The sequence below is a fragment of the Microtus ochrogaster genome, chromosome 8, assembly GCF_000317375.1.
Source record: "Microtus ochrogaster isolate Prairie Vole_2 chromosome 8, MicOch1.0, whole genome shotgun sequence".
NCBI classification, from domain to species: domain Eukaryota; kingdom Metazoa; phylum Chordata; class Mammalia; order Rodentia; family Cricetidae; genus Microtus; species Microtus ochrogaster.
Genome location: NC_022015.1, coordinates 46,513,896 through 46,527,016, shown reverse-complemented (window position 1 = coordinate 46,527,016; position 13,121 = coordinate 46,513,896). Strand labels below are relative to the sequence as shown.

General features: G+C 43.8%; 1 protein-coding gene across 1 annotated transcript in view; it reads right to left on the bottom strand.

Moving 5' to 3' along the window:
- The window catches only part of Gna14 (G protein subunit alpha 14), a 142,571-nt gene that overhangs the window by 115,816 nt on the left and 13,634 nt on the right, over positions 1-13,121 (bottom strand). The gene's annotated exons all lie outside the window — the stretch shown is intronic.

Below are 13,121 nucleotides of genomic sequence, written 5' to 3'. Positions count from 1 at the left end.
GAGAGAGAGAGAGAGAGAGAGAGAGAGAGAGAGAGAGAGAGAGAGAGAGAGAGAGGACATAGACATCTTTAGGAAGCCTGAATTACTGAATTAGTGATGGGTTCTGAGTCTTGGGAACCAGAAGTCAGAAGCAGAGAATCGCACAGCAAAACCACCATTGGCTGTAGATGCGTCATCCGTATGGACAGAAGCTGCAGGAGCTGAGTGTAGCATAGAGGAGGAAGTGGCGCTCAAGCCAATGGCTTTTCATTAGTCGGCCACTTCAATACTTAATACCTAACACAGGCATGGCAGTCAGCAGCTATGACTCATGTCGGTGACAGCACTTCCCAAGCACAGACCTAAGTAAGATTTTTCCTCCATAGAGGAAATGTACGTCTTTGCTCACGGACTTCCCTACTCAAAAGTTCACTCTGTGTATCCCTTCACTGTCACACTGAAGACAAGCACCATAACAGCGGCCATGTCTGAGCCTCAGAGGCCAGAACAGGACCCAGCCCACAGTGAGCTCCCAGATACTTGAAGGATAACTGGTTCTAATTCATCGTCCTCATCTGAGAAACCTTTCTCTGTTCTGAATGCATTATCTCAGCACTCCAGTGTCTTAGAGGGTCATTTCATCATTAAATTGTTACCTTACAAGGAATTCTCCATTCTGCTAAAGCCGGAATGGACGAACCACTCTGCAAAGCACTTACTGAATACAAAGACTCGCAGCACTGAGCGGTAGAGCTGAGTGGTGCTTCTGGATGTCACTGTGAGCTTGTTCTACAGGTTTCAGAACTGAGCCACCCGATATGGCAGCCTGTAGTTGCGTGAGCTACTGAACACATAAACCCAGGGTCTTCACTCAGGCATGCTGTAAGTGTAAAACACACAGTAGATTTCAAAGACCCAATATGGAAACAGGAATATGTAAGAAAATCTCAGCCGGGCCTGGCGTTGCAGGCTTCTGACTCCAGCTACTCGGGAGACTAAGGCGGGAGGATCACCCGTTCACATCCTGTCTAGGCTACAGAGTACACTCAAGGCTAGTAGGTACGACATGTTAGTGACAACCTCGAAATAAAAAATACAGGGGCCTGAAGAGATAAAGATGGCCCAGTGGTAACAAGCATTGGTTGGTCTTCCAGAGGACCTGGGTTCCATTTCTATAGCCCACATGGCAGCTCACAACCATTTTTAACTCTAGTTCCAGAGGACCTGATTAACTCTTTCAACTTCTTTAGGTAATGCATGTATGTAGTACACAGACATACATGCAGGGAAAACACCCATCTACATAAATAAAAATAAATAATTTTTTCAAGTTTAAAAAATAAAAATAAAATGAAAAATACAAAAAAAGGGTCTGGGGCTATAGGCCAATGGTAGTGTAAAGGAAAGCAGAATGTAAGCTACAAGCTTACCTTGGACAGCATGAGTTTGGGGAAATGAAACAACCTTTAAAGCCCCAGCACATCGCCACTAAGACCCAGAAGCACATGCCAGAACCTGTTCTTCACTCTTGTTTCACACTCGGTCCTTCCCGAGCCCTGGACTCCTAGGCGTGAACACTTCAGCATGAGCCGCAGAATCCCTGACATTCGGCTCCTCACCAAGTGTGGCTGTGGGCAGCTCCTTAATCTTTCTTATTTTGGTTTTCTCATCAGCAAAGGAAAAGTGTATCTGATATCTCAGGGACTTATAGGGTTGAAATGAATTATTAGATACAAAATGTTAGAAGGCCACTACAGGCCTTGGTCAGTACTATACATGTTCAGTGCTGTTGCTCTTGTTCAGCTGTTTAAAACTGAAGACCAGAAGACTTCTTAGTAATAAAATCATTGGTGTTGATAGATATTCTGAAATCACAAGTACTAGTCTGGCGCCCACCTCCCCTTTGTCCCCAGGAAATCTGTTTTGATACACTGAGAGTGGTAAGCATGTAAGGACCTGTGTCCCAAGAGAAATTCAAACACTGTTAGTGAGCAGGGGTAGGGGAGACACAGACTACTTGGGTTTTTGCCACTGGACACCACAAACAGCAGCCTGATCCTATTTCCTCTATTGTGCTGGAGAAAGGCAAGAATCAGCATCTCTCAAAAGGGCTCCTACAATCGCTGGAGAGTTACCGTGGAATCAGGACAGCAGCAATGGGGGCTGATGGATCTTAGCTCCTCAGTTTACTGAAGAGAATTAGATCTCCTGATTTGCCAAAGATACCACTACGAATAAGAAGTTGTGCGGGATCTCTACCAAAGAGTTCCGGCAACTCACCAGAGAGTTTAGATGATACCTAACTCTTTCAGGGATTGGAGGTTGAAGGCGCTAACAGAAAAAGCAATCCGTTCAACAGAAGGCACAGCATATCAAAGGGGACGTTCAGAATTCTGGAAGGAACATGAATTATAAATAATATTTCTAATACAGTCCCACTGACTCTCACGGTATAATCAATATAATCTGAGCTTCCCACTCATCATACTTTAGGCAGAAAGACTTCAGCTTTGGCCAACGTGATTCTCCTTCAAGAAGAAATGACTATCTGGGCGGTGGTGGCGCACACCTTTAATCCCAGCACTTGGGAGGCAGAGGCAGGTGGATCTCTGGGAGTTCGAGGCCAGCCTGGTCTACAAGAGCTAGTTCCGGGACGGGCACCAAAGCTACAGAGAAACCCTGTCTCGAAAAAAAGAAAAAAAAAAGAAAAGAAAAAAAGAAAATGACTAGACAAGTTTTACATACTCAAATAAATACTTTGAACCAATAAATACACTTTGTCTGGATAGTAAGCTTTTGGACATTTTATGCTTAGCACCAAGATATAATCACATTGGCATAGAATTAACTGTCTCAGTAGTGAATTCAGATCACTTCATGAGTGGTAATTTCACCATATCTACAGAGATATGTGTGCATACTTGTTCACACTTGGGTGCACACACAAAATCTGCCTTATGGGGCTGTACTGAAGTGACAGCCATTCTCTTTAGTGTCCAATCTCACTCTGGTGTGCTACGCCACAAAAACCAAGCTTCTTCCTCATCCCTTACACCATCTCTGAACACAGACACATATTAAACTGTAAGCCAGGGAGAAAGACTTTTGCACTGAATGGCAATTTGAATGTGGTCAGGGAAAGTTTAAGCAGTTTTCTCACGCGTGAATTATCTTCATGTCCACAGCTGCAAATGAAAGGCAGATGGGAGATGTTGAAAGGCATGAGTCAGTGGCTTGTAGAATGAAGAGCATTTGAATGTAGAGTTTGCTGGTGGGAGAGTTTCCAGAAGGCTTGTGTCCTGTGATAAAGGCTTTGGGGCTAGAGGTGCATCTTGGGAGATGAGAGCTTTGCTAAGCCAGACAAGGTTTTAGATTTCCATTGCTCTGTTTACTCTTGATCTTCAATTCACTCTTGAATAGCCTAAACGTCCAGTGGAAAGGAAAGAAGCATATAGATACATAGAATATTGGACTGAAAATGGATTTCAACACAGGACAGCCAAAGTAGAATAAAGGATGGTCAGTCCTAATACAAAAACCCCATATCAAAAGTGCTCCAAAATGGGGCTTGGAGAGATGGCTCAGCCATTAAGAGCAGGTGTTGATGTTGCCAGGGTTTGGATTCCAGCACCTGCATGGTGACTCATAACCATCTATAACTCCAGTTCCAGGTTACCTGATCACCATTTTTGCAGGCAAAATACCCATACACATAAAAATAAATAAACCTAAAAGCTTTTTAAACTGCTCCAAAAATAGAAACTTCTTTAGAAGTACCATGGTGCCACAAGGAGACAATCCCACACCTGGCTTCACAGTCAAAGGCTGCACACACAAAATGCCTTCAGGCTTTGAGTATGAGGTAAGCATGAAACATAAATGTGCCTTCATGCTAAGACAGGCTCCACCGCCAGTTATAGCATCACACACATGCACACATTTCCAAATCTGGAGAAAGGCCAAATCTAAACCATTTCTGCTCCTTTGCATTTGGAGAAAAAGGGGACACTTGGCCTGTATGAACAAGCATTTCAAGATTACCTTATATCTTTCATATCTGAATCTGAGATTATTATTTTTTTTCTTTTTAAAGGTAACAGCTTGACATGACAGCACACGCCTCTTATTTTCGTCTGAGAACGTCCTAGGGTATATATACAATATGACACTGCCTTAAAAGCAAAGACGTCCTAGGGTATATATACAATATGACACTGCCTTAAAAGCAAAGTGAAATTAATTATAGTCAGAAAAGACTTAGAAATGATAGCCCCAAGAAAGCTTAAAACACATAGCATGATGAGACTCCAGCACAAACGAGGAGGTGAAGAGACACACCACCAACACAGATGGACAGGACAGTCAGCAGTGAGAGAAAGAGTGGGGATGTGAATGAAGAAATAAGTGAGGCTTTGGGATTTAAGAAAATGTATGGGCTTAAATCCTAACTCTTGGGTCAAGGTTTCCATCTCTTTCTGGTTGCTTGACTTCTGCAAGCCCCAAAGCGGTTAAAGACCAGCAAGGCACACCATCTGTTGCTTCGCTGCTTAGCTTCTTTCTTCCAAAAAATATTTCCATTTCTTATTAAAATTAAAAATATTTGCGGACACAGAAGTTCTTTAAGTGTGAAAATGTCTTAGCTGCTAAAATGAAAGTTATTAACTGAATTTAATAATTCCCTGAACCATTTAATAATTATTGGCTAATTCAGGGAATTATTAAATGACATTAGTTATATTATAGGCAGATGGAAAACTGACCGAACATTTAAGTGAAATCCATAGTTACTGATTTAAAAAGAATACTAAATGCTTAAAAAAATAGGTATTTAAGGTCTTAAGAAAACTTAGTTTTTATACTTTTCCATTTTAAACTCAACATCAATTAAAACAAGTAGCTCTAAGTGCTGCTTTGCTCCTAGAAGACCATATCAACTCTCTGAAAACTGTACTTCAGAAAAACAGCAAGTTCGAGACGTTATGGATGGTAGGAGAATCAGAGGCCCTGATACACACAGCCCACAGCCAATAATATCACCCTAATTCCCTGGCCCATATCAGAGGTTAGGTTTTGCATTTTAGAAGTCTTTGTGATTTGGAGTATTTATTACTGAGTACTCATCATCTAAGAGCACAGTTGAATGGACAGTATTTTTAGGTAAGGTATCAGGCAATTACAAAAGAACTGAACCCTTTATAGTGTGGCCCTGCTTCTCCCTTGGGATCATTGGTGTCTTGGTCCACGAGGGTGGAAGGGGCAGAAGTGGGAAACAGACTTCCGACGGCTGTGGGCACGATGAACGTAGCCCTACAGGAGATGAGTTCAGTGAATCAACTCAGCTTTACTCCAGAGTATAGGGACTATATAGGCTTGGGAAGCCTGGGGACACACCCTAGTTCGCACTAAGAAGTATGCAGGGTCCATAGCAAAGCTCCCAATACAAGTCTTAGTTACCATATGTACAACAGGGAGGCTTCTAGTGGAGGAAGTGTGCCAAGGGTCACACTAGAGATAAATCAGGTACCCAATAGGCTTAGAGACAGCTTTTAGATAACGTCAGTCCTCTGAGCCCAGGGACATTCTCCAGATAAGGGCAGGTAGAAAGCAGGAAGTCTCACTGGGGAGGAAGTCCCCATACCACTGAGCTTTGGAAACAGCTACCAGGCCATGATAGACTGCAGCCTCTTACCAGAAAGGCCTTCCAGCATTATAGGTTCCTGGCTGATATGAGCAGGCCAGTTCATGGTTACTAGAAACATTTCATGGTCTTTTCAAGCATTGCCTTCTCATTTCAACATCCTACTTCCTCGTGGTAGAGACAGCTGCTGCAGCTCCTACTGTTAGGACCATATCCTTTCCTAGAAAGGAAGAACCGCTTTCTCTTAAGGAAGCAACTCAGAAATTGCCCATATTGATGTCGCTGATATCTCAATGCCTGTAACTTAGCTGCATGGCTACCTCTAACAGCAAGGGAAGCTTTGAAGTTTAGTCTTTAACTAGGTGTGCCTAGACAAAATTTTCAGGATTGAAGGAGGAGGAAGCAGTATATATCAGTGTGACCGCTACTCTCCTTATGCTACTTTTGATGCTAAAAGATAAAGATCATATTCAGAGTATCTGTTCACATTCCTGCCTCAAGGAAATCTGATAATCCAGGCAGCATGATGCAAACACTAAATGGTTCCTTTGGAATATCAGTTTGTCATCTGGTGTCAGTGTGTAAGAATGTTTTCATCCATACAAATGGAGAATTTGTCTTGAATTTGTGTTTCTTCTATCAACATGATGCCCTAACTCATATGCTCACTCTAGTTTTTGAAGCCAAAATACCCTTTCTCTTATGCATCACTAGGAATGTCAAATGGCAGCATATTGCTCCATTTTGCAAGTATTTATGGAGTTCATCCACTATCAAAAGCGCTGAAGATCTACTGCTAATACAAGACCCCTTCCTCTAGAGGAGTTTGAACGTAGCAGGGAAGATGGGTGGTAAGAGCATGCACCAGAATGGTTCTGCTTTTTTTAATGTAGAAGATCCCATAAAGGATATTCTGGGAGACTTCATTTGAATGAGCAAACCAACAAAGGCTTCTAGCAGGAAGAGCTATTTAAGATGCCTTCTGATGGGTGCCAGCTAGCTGGACTAGTAAGAAAGAGATTTGTGGGCCAATGGATTGGCATTGCAGAATCTAGTGTTCTGGGGAGAGGGGTGGGTGTTAAAAGTTTAGTCATCCTGGAGATAACAGTGTGGGCTGGGGGTGTGTATCAGAGGAGAAAGAAATGGTCTCAAGGACTATGTGCAGGTTCTAGGTCTGTGCCCACGGGCAATAAGGGGACAGAGGAAGCAAGACGAGAATGCCTTACTGAGAAAAGGTACTAAGTCACGTGGCTGACACAGACAAGAATTTTGGGTTGATTTGAGCTAGTTAATAGTAATCCTGAGCTAATAGGTCAAATAGTTTATAATTAGTATAATTCTCTTTGTGTTTCTTTGAGACTGAATGACTGCAGAACCAGACAAGACAGAAACTTCTGTCTACAAAGACCACTTGAGATAGACCTTAGTGGGCTGATGGCACAACACTTAGGCCTCCTTTCTAATCTAAGTTCAGCATCAAGAAAGATCTAATCAAATCGAATACTGTGTCAATAACCAGAGCAGTTTCACTGTTTTTATATTTGTACTATCTGGGGGTTGGAGGACACCAAAAAAGAAAGAGAGAGAGAGAGAAAGAAAGAGAAAGAGAAAGAGAGGGTAGCAATCCATCTTGTGCTCTGAATTCTAAGACCTTTGTCTATACAAAGCACCATTTTTGAGTTTGAGACATCTGCACATTTATGTATCCTTACTTGTGGTGCTGTTTGTTTCTCTGAAACGCTATTCAGAAAGCAAGAGCATGCCGCAGAATCAATGCTGCCACAGAAACTGAGAAGTTCAGCATGAAGATGGAGACCTCAGCGAAAGGGTAGGCTGGAAACAGGGCTTTTCACTTAAGCTCTTCTTCCAACTCACTAGAGATCACCCAGGCCTTTGACATCCCCCCACTGCTCCAGATCCTCCCCCACTAAACCACATAAGGAAGTTTTGGAGACTGTATTAAGGAAGTCAGCTTTTTTGGCTTTCCCATCGATTGAAGACTGACACATTTATGAACAGTAGAAACTTGGATGCTACAGAAATGTGAGTCTCTAGGTGGCTCTTGTCTATGCAGTTCCGTGTATGCAGCCCTGCTTGGGCAATATTAGATGATGTGTCTACAAATGCTTAATCACCCTTGTTTATTTGATTTCAATTGGTAGCACAATCAGCTTACATTCCCAATTCCATCGTCACTGGGAACCAAAAACACAAGCTCTATAGGTGAGTTCCTCAAGGTCGTATGCATGTCATGGATGATGCACCTCAATCACATGATGGTTAACATGCCAATACAGAAGAGGCCTTTCAAGTAAACGAATCTGACCTTTTCCTTGCGTTTATTTATTTTTTTGAGAAAAACAGAACTTATACATCAAGAATCTTACCCCTTGCCTAGAAATAACCAACCAAAACTCCATGGAGGTGGGTTTTCAAAGAGAAGATAGGTGACAGAGGATATAACTATTTAATGTCTATGAGCTACAAAAGCCATTGCAGATATGAGAATACAGCTTTGGAGGCATACATCAATATGCAAGTCCCACATAAATGTGAGTGACTCAATGAAACACAGATCAAAAACAGACACTTGTGCTTGCTTTTCCATTTTTGTCATTGTCTGGCAGCTGGACAAACACAAAAAAGAGCCCAATATATTGCCCATCTCATGGAGTGCAGTGGCACAGACCCCTAAACCCAACCTGAGAGGCAGAGTCACAAAGATCATGAGTTTGAGGACAGCCTGGACAATATAGTAAAATCTCTGTCCCGTAAAACAAAATGTCACACTCGGATTCCGAGGCCTCTTTATCAAGAAGGTGAAGGGGAAGCTGCTTCAACTTCAGATCAAGTATCTCCTTGGGCAGGTCAGTCCCTGGTGCCTGCTATTCTACAGAGAGGCTGGCTTTGGGCTTCAGTGACCATAAGAGGCTAGTCAGCTCACGAGTTCCAGGCTGAAGGCTTCGAATAAGCTTGAGCAAGTGTCGGGACCACACAGAGGGCTTATTAATAAATGGATTGCTGGCTTCCCTCCCAAAGCTGATTCAACAGACTGCAGGTGGGCACTTCCACCAAGGACTTAGAAGAGGCTGTTGCTGGCACCACTGGTCCTGGGGAGTCACAGCCGAAGAACCGTGGGCAGGAAACATGTTGACAGAACTGGTAAGGCTACGTGCTCACCTTTCATCTTACAGGGGAAGGAGGGCTCTAGGTTCAGAGGAAATAAATGCCTTATTTGTGGCCAAAAGCCAGTACTCAGTCTCTTTTCCTGCACACAAAATAAATGGAAGTCTCTAGGGCTTAAACCAATGGTTCATCTCATAGTTCTGTACCCTCAGAAGATTCATAGTAATGTCTCTCAGTCACAGATGGGCTAGCTGTGTGACATTGGTCTTATGCACTTACAATGGTGTGAAAAAATTCCTGCCACTGATGTCTGCCCTCCTCTATTTTATCTATTTGAGATATATTTAGACCCATTGATGGTATCTATAATATTCAGGGAATCGGCATACCATAGAGATTCACAGCTGAGACATCTCAGGCTATACCATACAGCCTACTGTGCAGCAGGTTACACCATGCAGTTCCGATAAACATCAAGGATGCATCTCAGAAGGTTTGCCACCATTTGCTAACAGACGGCTGCATTTCTGGTGCACAGTGGGTTTCTTTTCTCTACGAAGGAACACCAGCAGGAGAAGGAACAAGCTGTTGGCCCTCCTGCCTGAACAGGCAGCAGGATGAGAACCAGAGAAGCTGAGGGTTCAGAATTCATGTACAAGCTCCCAGAGGCCCCAGCTTCTTCAGGAAAGCAAAACAAGACAGTTCCACTAAGAAGCAGAGGGTCATGAACCAGCCAAATTCTTTTCCTTGCTCTAATCCTCAACTTCTAGTCTTTATCATTTCCCATTCCTCTTTGCTGTTAATTGTCTCTCCCTGCCAAATTCCAAGAATATTGCTTAGTGCCCTTCATATCGATCCTTTGGTAAAGGACTCCTCACCTCTTAGGACATGCTGGGAGGGAGAAGGTTACAGAGAGGTCTGGCTCCTCTGGGCCCTGAAACTTCTGACTTTCCATAACTAAATGGATGTCAACTTCACCCCACCCAAAAATCTGTGATCAGGTATATATTTGTGGGGAAAAAGACACAAGAAATTAATTTCCATGCCAGAAATCTCCTTCAATAAATTTCACAAAAATACTTTTTCCCCTTTGGGTTTTTTCAAGACAGGCTTTCTCTGTGTAGTCCTGGATGTCCTGGACTTGCTCTGTAGACCAGGGTGATTTCAAACTCACAGAGATCCACCTGCCTTTGCCTCCCAAGAGCTGGGATTAAATTTACTTTTTATGTCTACTGGAACCTTCTTGGCTACCCCATCATTAAAGCTGCTTCTGTCTCCCTCTTCTGAACAATATGTGCTGGCCGGGACCAAGCCCATAGGCAGCGCCTCTGTGTTCATAATCTAGAAAGCATCAGCCTGGACTGCTATTCTCTGATACCTTTCATATTTCTTTTAAAAACTGTATTTAAAAAATCACTGAAAATACGAGCACTGTATTAGATACACGCTCTAGAGCTATTACTAAGCAACAAGATTCTTAACAGTTATGAAGATTTGATTTTTTTTCTGTCTGTAAAAGGGCATCCCAGTTTGGGTTTCTATTGTGATAAACATCGTGACCAGAAGCAACTTGGCAGAGGGGGAGGGGGAAGAGTTTATGCCGTACTTCCAGGCAATAATCTTAACACTGAGTAAACGCAGAGCAGAGACACAAGCAGGGCAAGAACCTGCAGACAGGAACTGATGCAGAAGCCACTGAGGAGTGCTTCTTCCTGGCTTGTTCTCATGACTCGCTCAGCCTGCTTTCTCACACTGTCCAGGACTACCTGTTCAGGGGTGGCACTGTGCAGTAAGCTGGACCCTTCCATATTGATCATTAGTCAAAGCAACACCCAATAGACATGCCTATAGAACAATATTACCGGGGCATTTTTTCTTTTCAATTAAGATTCTCTCTTCCTAGATATGTCTAGCTGTGTACCAAGTTGGCAAAAACCAAGCTGCAGAATGGGCATATCAACAAGTATTCCCTGAAAAACATCTGTTATAGTCCAATGACCGGTGCAGGTTCCAGTGAGTGGAGAGTTATTACAGCTTGTCTGTGCTTGGCTGCTGCCTTCTAGCAAGGATTCAGAAACTAGACAGGACAGCCCCGGTCTTGGGAATTTGTAGTCTCGGAGGAACTGCAGCTCTGTTTGAAGACGAAAGCTACAAGGCCACTGAGCTGGGCAACAGAATCCAACAACTGGGAGCGGAGGCTGCAAAGGCGGCTGACCAGGACGGGCTCTGCTGTGGGATGAACTCTGAGCAGAGATGCGAAGATAAAAAGGAAATAGCCTAGGCACTAGTGCGGGGGCAGGAAACAGAAAAGAATGCTCCAGGCAGGAAAAGAAGAAACCTCAGAGACTCAGAGGCAAACGACAACAAAAACTAAGGTGTTCCAAACCAGAAAGCTGATGAACGTCGGCCTGAGGATGGGGAGCCAGAGGAAGGAGGGACAATGCTACTTGCATTCCAAGAGGCATTGGAAACTGATTCCCATTTTAAGACGCTGGCTTGCATCGATGTAATATGATCTAAGTTTAAGATGGGCCGTGGAAGGCAAGTATAAACAGTGGGGCTCAGGGAGACAGTGCACAGATCCAGTAGGGTTGGGACAACCTGGCCTGGGCTCATGGCTTCAGACATTTGGGGAAGAACTTTAGTGCCAGAGACAGGGCTGGCAAGGGCTTGTGAGAGTTTCCTGGGATAACAGGATGCATGTGTGACATGTTTATATCCCCATAAAATAAACACAATAAAAAAGAGCCACCAGAAATGATTGCAGGCACTGTTAAGTATGCCTTCAGATTTGAAGACATCTGCTTCCTTTCTGCTCGGTTTCCGTTGTCCGGCGGCTTCTATCTGATTTTTCTTTCAGTTTGCATTTACCAACCCACTAGAGAAGACTTCCTTCTTCCTTTATGAAAGCCTCATATCTTTGTTTTGGACCTTGGTCATTTGGCGCTGTACAGCATCTGAGCACCCACTTCTGGTGGCAGGAGGGGAATTTCAGAAAAGGTAGATGCTCCAGGTTCCTATGGTAGAAACCCAACACTAGCACCCTGTTATTCAACCAGTGAAAGTTTGATTTTGTTTTGTTAGAGACATGGTCTCATTGTATAGCCACGACTGGCCTGGAATTCATTATGTTGACAAGGCTCGAACTCAGAGATCTGCCTGCTTCTGTCTCCGAAGTGCTTGGATTAACAGCATATGCCACCAGGTCTGGGTAGCCAGCACTAGAAGTAAACAGCACTAACTAGGTGACAGGCACCAAACATCATAAAAATAATGACTCATTCTGTTGAATTATTCATAACACCATCCACCTAGTGTACTTGCTATTCCCACTTAATGGATGAGAAAATTACATTAATTCAAGCATGCACACAGCTTTTCAGTGAAAGGACCTAGATGTACAACCCAGCAAGGCTGACTCCAAACACATATCCTAATCATCAAGCCCAGCAATCTAGTGATTTGGTCCCATGATGGCCTTCGTTTTGCAAAGCAATATAAGGATGCATCAGTGATCACAGGTAAGGGCAGAGCTGCTGAGAGACAAAATGTCCAGTGCCTCACCAGCAAAAGCTCCAGGTCCTGTTAGAGTGGCCTGGCTGGTAGTAACAGGCTGGGTTGATGCCAGGGCTCACTATGTTGAGCCTTTCTTGGAGCCTACCATTTTGCTGAGTCTGATGTCCAACTTTCATCAACTCCGTTTCCTACCTTCCTCTTAATATATTATTTTTCTGCTGAAACAATCTGCAACCAATAGCCTGGGCCAGCACAGTTAATTTACACAGCAGCAGCGAGCCAGCCAGCCACTGTGTTCAAAGTAAGGACTCCAGCAGATGCCCTTGCACCTTCTTCTGCCCTCAGCGGCCTCAGATTCCCACAGCATGCTTCTTTCCTCTGACAGTGCGCACCGTGAAGGCTACCTGTCTTTCACCCTGGTGACAGCCATGTCTGGAATGAATGTCCCTTGCCAGGGCTAATGGTTCCAGAGGGGACCCTGTCAGAGGCGCATCCTGTGCCTTCAGTTCCCACAGAGCAAGGAAGTCCACCCAGAGGGCTCTGCCACTCACGAAGGATGGTGGTGGCTCAGAAAGGTCATCCACGCCAACCATCCTGGCCAGGGCCCTCCGCCAGTCTTCATTTTTCAAATCTACTTTTGAGAGGTTGAATTCCAGTCTCATGTTCGAAGCACAGTATCTTTGCTACAGAGGTTCCTGGAATCCCTTTTCCCTGCTTACTCATCCCCCTGCATGCCACAGAGGGGAGGGAATTCTTATAATAGTTTTTTCTTTGTGATTCAGGAAGTGTTAGGGCAGAGATAAAGCAAACTATTATATAGATTAGAAAGCATCTTTTAAAACTGGGGTTTGTCTGTCTGTCA